Source organism: Canis lupus, chromosome 3, assembly GCF_011100685.1.
Source record: "Canis lupus familiaris isolate Mischka breed German Shepherd chromosome 3, alternate assembly UU_Cfam_GSD_1.0, whole genome shotgun sequence".
NCBI classification, from domain to species: Eukaryota; Metazoa; Chordata; class Mammalia; order Carnivora; family Canidae; genus Canis; species Canis lupus.
The window spans coordinates 84,882,043-84,888,598 of NC_049224.1; positions in this window are offsets into that span (position 1 = coordinate 84,882,043).

Sequence of the window (6,556 nt, forward strand, 5' to 3'; positions counted from 1 at the left end):
TTCATCAAGATGCATGTCACCTTGTACATTTTGGCTGGAAAGAGGGGCCTGAGTGGGATCTGCTGGCTTTGGAGGGTGGATTTGTCTCGAATGCAGTCAGGCTGGGCACCCTGAGATGGGCAGCAGACAGCATGGGATCTAATAAAGGGCACATGCCCTGGAGCTTCACGGCCCCAGATGTTCTAGTCCTACCACTATGTGACCATGACTATGTGACATTGGCAAGTTACTTAACCCTTTTATTGTCTCAGTTTGTTCATTTGTAAAACAGAGATAATGGTACTTCTTCCCTATGACTATTGTGAAGATTAAACAGATTAATATAAATGAAGTGCCTAGAACCATGTTGGCCAGATGATAGGTACTTGGCAAAGGCTATTATTCTTATTTTTATTGAGTATATTAGAATGAATCTTCTTCACCTGTAGAAAAACAGCCATGTCACAGGACTGTAACCTGAAGTGGTATTGAATGTATGATTAAATGAAGAAATGGGATGAATGAATTAACTTTGTGCTCTTGGGTAAGACATTCTACTTTCCTGGCCCTTTCTAGCTCCTCTTAAGTAATGCTACGCAGATCATGGACTAATTAGCTTTGCCATAAGGCAACCAAGTTGTCCTGGTTCATTCTGGGCTTTGTGATTTTAGCCCAGAAAGTCCCAAGTCCTGGGAACATGGTAGAGTGGGACAGTGGTTACCCTGGGACCCTTGCTATGTTCCACAGAACACTAATGATGGATCTCTTGGGCCTTGAGATGCCCTGTCCTATGTCCCCCACCCCACTATATCATCTAGTGTTACCTCAACTAGGGTGGCTCATTTCTATTCCATGTGATCTATTACCCTCCCATAGTCAGATGAACCCATAGTCAATCACTTAGGGATCATGCAGTAATCATATAGAGGTGACAGTATTCCAGGGAGAGAGTGGACATAGTAACAGGGCTTCCTGAGGCCCAGAACGGGTGTAGTGTCGCTTCTGTCTCATTCTGTTGGTCAAAGCAAGTCACAGATCCCAACCAGGTTCAGAAACTGGAGAAATAGGCTCTGCCTCTTGATAGTGTGAACATAGATGCAGGAAAGTAGTAATTGCAGGCACTTTTGCCAATTGCCATAATTATTCAAAGCTTGTGTTTGGTACCCCTATCCGTACAATGCAGTGGCAGATCAGAACAAGGTAGAGAAAAGGAGGCCTCTTCCTCTTCGACAGATTCTTAAAAACTGTGAGAGAGACAGGGTGGCTCTGTCTAAGCTGCCTCAATTCTGGGAACAAAGGCCTGATTTGAGGGAGGTGCACGTGAGGAAGAGGCTATGAATTGCTGTCAGACTCAACTTACATTTTCTTGAAGTTAGATGTGGTGGTCTGTGCTTCACCCCCATTCTCATTCCTTCTATCCTGGAGATCAGCATCGTTTCAGAGAACAGATTCTCCATCAACTCCTTCCCAGAGAGCAGAGCAGACTCTCTCTTTCCATCCCTCCCCCACTTATAGACATGTGGTATGGGTGAGAACAAACTTCTATGGTTTCAGTCTCTGGAGCTTGGATCTGTTTGTTACTGCATATTAACTATCCTATGCTGACTAGTAAAGTATTTAATGAAAAGCCAATTCTGAGGAACATTTGTAAAAAAGGACTTTGTTAGTAAATAAATTTAGGGACAATGAGAAATTGCCAATTTTCCTTTGGTATTTGTTCTCCCTTTCTGCATTTTGGTGACAGAAGTCTTCTGAATTTTGGCCTGAGATTTGGACACCAGACTAGAGGCTGTATTGTATCTCTTTGGTCTGGTTGTGTCCAGCTGGCTAAGTTTCGGCGAGTGAGAAGTAAGCACATGTGATGTGTGTAACTTTCATGTTATCTCCTTAAAGAGAAAACGTCTAGTCCCAGACTCCCTCTTTTCTGGCTTCTTCTGCCTGAGAAATGGTAACCACTGCTACCTTCTTAGAATCCATGTGTTGAGGATGGAAGAACTAGTTGGCCAGCCTTGGCCCACTCATCTTTGTGCTGATATATGCAAGGGAAATTTACTTCTATTTTAGCCACTGTATTTCAGAGGATCTTTGTTATGGCCAACTAAGGTGTACTCTAATATCACACTAGATCTTCTCATTGGAGTTTCATAGGGGCACTCTAAATTTTGAGCTAAGTTTTTGAGGTGTCCTACAGTAAAGTGACCAGTTCAGATTTTATTTGCTGAGAGAATCCCTCCTCTTTTATAGAACATTTGTTGATATTCACTTATTGATATCATAGAGACGACTTTAAAATAAATTTGTTCTTTGAGAAGTGCTGGGAAAAATTCATCTTGGTAACCAGGAAGAACTGGGGAGTTACCATTTCTAATGACTGTTAATAAGGTGCATGACACCCACCTACCTCCAACTCCAAGTCAGTTTCTATTGCTTTCTTCTTAGAAAAGCAGCCAGGTAGTGGAAAGGGCAGGAGCTTGGACAACAAGTCTGGACTTAAATTAAGACTCTGGTGACCTTGGGCATCCTCTTCACTTCTCCGGGTCTCCATTTATTCATCTGTAAAATGAGAACACCATTGCCTACCTCTCAAAGGGTTGTTTGGATCCTGTCTATAACAGTGCGTGGCATGTGAGTGTCCTCTTACTCTTCCTATTCTTTCCTGCCCATCCATGAAATTTCTGTCAGGGTTTCACAATCCTTTTAACAAAGAAATTCACTCTCAGGTCACCTGTAAACACTCCCTTCTCAAGTCAAAGTCAAAGTCAAGATCAGTTCTACGAATGCTTTTCCTCATATTACCTGAATTCTGAAAGGGGCTACATTTAAAGCAGGGTGAGAGGAGGGGGGTGGAGACAGCTATTAAGCTAGTTGTAAAAGTCATAAGGAAGAGTATTAGCTCCCTTTTAGGGGTACTAAGTGGATACTAAGGAAGACAGGTGACTTACTTCCTCATCTTTCAAGGATCTGAATAACCCTGGGCAAGTAGTGAAGACTCAGATCTGATTGTGGGTTTTTCTGGTAAAGCCAAGGATGATACATTAGAACTCAAGTTAATTAGGAATAATTATTGACTTGGCCAAACTATCTTTAGTTGCCGGGTCCACAAATTAAAGGAAAAAGCAGTGAAAAAAATTGAGCCAGGAGGACTCTTACATTGGAGCCTCCATGAGAGTAAGGTTGGTGCCTTCTCTTCACACTTTCTTTTTCTGCAGAGACTAGCATGGCTTTTAGGAACATTTAGACATACTCACTGATTACCTTTTCCTCTTCTGCGGGGTCAAACTTTTTGAAGAGACTTTTATTCATTTAGGATTTTAGGGGTATGAGCAACAGAAACTAATTCAAGCTATCTCAAAGAGAGATGCAATTTATCTGAAGGACCCAGGGAAGCTCAGCAAATCTATTGAACAACGAGACCTTGAGAAGAGCAGAGTCAGGGTAACCCCAGAGGCCTCAGCAATCAGAGCCAGTGGGCCAGCTCTCTACAGTGCCACCATGATGTCAGAGGGACTATGGTTGGTCCAATCTCAGATGCAGTTCACCTTTGGCCAGAGCTCACATTGGTGATGTTGGGGATATTACTAGAGAATGGGGATTTACTATGAATTCAACAGTTCCCCAGAGCTGTGTGTTAAAGACTTTGTGTGTCAGTTATCTTTTGTGCATAACAAACTATCCCAAAAGGGTTTAACAGCAACCATTTTACTTGCTCATGATTCTGTGGGTCAGCAATTTGGGCTGTGCTCAGCTGGGTGGTTCATCTGTTGTTGTTTTTACAGTTTTAAAAATTTAAATTCAATTTGCCAACATATGGCATAACACCCAGTGCTCATCCCATCTGTTGATTTTGCTTAGGGTCATTCTTATGGCTGCAGCTGCCTGGTAGCTCAGATGAGGCTAGATGGTCCAAAAGGGTTTCACTTACATTTGGGAGCTGGTGTTTAATATCAACTGGGAAAGCCTATTGCTACTCCATATGACTTCTCATCCTCCAGTAGACTAACCTGGGCTTCCTCACGTGGTGCTTTTAGGGAAGGGATAGGAAGGTTAGGAACAAAGGGAAAGTACAAACAGGAAAGCAGACAAGTCCACACAAATTTAAGGGGTTTGAGGGAATAAATTCCTAAGGGAACTAACATTCATCAAATATGTAATATATGTCAGGCCCTGCCCAAGGCACTTGTCAGAAAAATCATATCTTTCACCCCAGTAGCCCAGTGAGGTAGGCATGCTTACTTATCCCATTTTATAGATGAAGAAGGGAAACAACTTGCCTGAGGTCCCAAATCTGATAAATGGCAAAATCAGAATTTGAATTCAGGTCTGTTTACTTCCAAAGTCTTAGTTGTTTCTCTTCCCTATGGTCCTGCTGGCTCCAACCTCAGAGTGGAAGGTAGCTCTTGTATCTTCATTTGTCCACTAACAGGACAAGAAGGGAACTCTGGGTCAGAAGCTGGACAGGGAAAACTGAACTAATAAAGGAGGTAAGCAGGAATGGAGGAGTGTCAAGGAAGCTCCAAATACTTTTATCTCCTTTGTCCACGCACAGAGTATTCATTGGGTGATTGTTCAAAAACTGGAGCAGTTTACCTTATTCTCTTGACTTTATAGGTTCATAACTACCATCTGACAGTCTGACAGGGGTTGGCAAATTCATTCTGCTCTTTTCCATTTCTCAAGCTCCGTGTCCTAAAGAAGTGAACGTGGTTACCACATGGATTCATAATTATGAGATTTGGATAGGAATCCAGAGCAATCTGGGTTCAAGTCCTGGATCTGCTCCTTATGAGCTGAAAGATCCTTAACTGAAACATTGACATAAGAACAATATATACATGTTATGGGGTTATTGTGAGGATCGATTAAGAATACATGGAGGGGCACCTGGGTGGCTCAGATGGTTAAGCATCCAGCTCTTGGTTTCTGCCTAGGTCATGATCTCAGCATCATGAGATTGAGCCCTGGGTCAGGCTTCCACATGGAGTAGCAGAGTCTGCTTGGGATTCTCTCTCTCCCTCTCCCTCTCCCCTCCCCCAACTCACACTCTCCTCCTCCTCTCTCTCAGTAAATAAATAAGTAAATAAATAAATAAATAAATAAAATCTTTAAAAAATAGATGATATATGGAAAACTTAGCATTGTTAATGCACTTAGAAAGCACTCATTAAATGCTGGAGAAGAACCATTCTGGCTCAATCTCGTACTAGCTATGGGATCTCCTGCAAGTTTACCAGTCAGCAGAGGGTAGATCATGCTGCTGTAACAATCTGAAAACATCAGTGGCTTGCCACCCAGCAGAGAAATAGTGCTGGCTCACACTACTTAGCTACTACGGATTGGCTGAAACTTGGTTTCTCCACCCCTCTCTGGGGCCCAGGGCAGCCTCTATCTAGAACATGGCCAGTCTATGTGGCAGATGGAAAACCACAAGCTGGAAGACATGTGTCATCTCTGTCTACTTTTCATTGGCTAATGCAAGTCATGCAGCTACTTCTGAGTTCAATAGTGCAGGGGTGGAAAAATCCTCCTGCAAGCAGGATAACCAAAGGAAGGGAAATCATAATATTTTATCATATAGATGTATAATGTACCAGCTATTTATCTTGAGTCCTACCTCTCTGTAAAGTATCTGGCATGTATTACGCATTATTGAATAAGAATACTATCATTACTCTCTCAAGTATTCTCAGGCCCCTTCTCCCAGTTTGGCTTGAAGAGGTGTCAGGTCCAAAAAGTCCAATTGTGCCTTATTTAGCTCAACATCTGGAGAGACTCAGCTGTCCCACATATTTGTTCCTAAATCATTGAATTGCTCACTGAATTGGCCGCCAAGCTACCTTTTCCAGACAGGAGAAGAGGAAAAACTTACTTGCAAAGGAAAAGAGAAGGTTCCTCTTGGCCAGGCTGAGGCCTCTTTTGGAAGTCAGCCACAATAAACAGAGAAGATTTGTAACAATGAGGATACCCCAAACAGTGTTAAACTGAATTTCAGGGGATCAGGAGGGCAGAACAGAAGAAACAGCTCTTGCATCAGAAGGCTGTCATCTGCTGCCATGTGATCTCTGACAAGTTTCTTTACTTCTCTGTGCCTCAGTTTCTTCATCTGTGAAAAGGGCGATGGTGATGGGAATGATGACTATTGCTCATCGAGTGGGGATGACAGTAAAATAAAATAACATATATGAGGAGTTTTATAAACTAGGAAAACTATTCCATGATGGTTTAACAAAATGGCTAAATTGAATAAAAACAGTTAAATTTAATAAAAATATGAAGTATGTCTTAATTGACAGTAAATATGGAGTTAGTTGTTGAGTCCCCAAAGCCTGAAACATATTCCCAGTTCTTAAAGATCTCCAAAGGGTTGTGAAGATGAGAAAGTTATATTATTTAGGTGTTTGATTTGCTGGAAACCATCTTCTGCAGTAGTTCAGCATTAGTCAATGCCGACTAATTTTTTTCTCTAGAAAATTAGGTGGATCTTGCAGATGCAAAGACACAGCATGGCCTCCCGGAACAAAACAAGACGTACTGAGTCTTGGGATAAGATTGAGAGATCAAAAGCCAGGTGGGCTGTTTG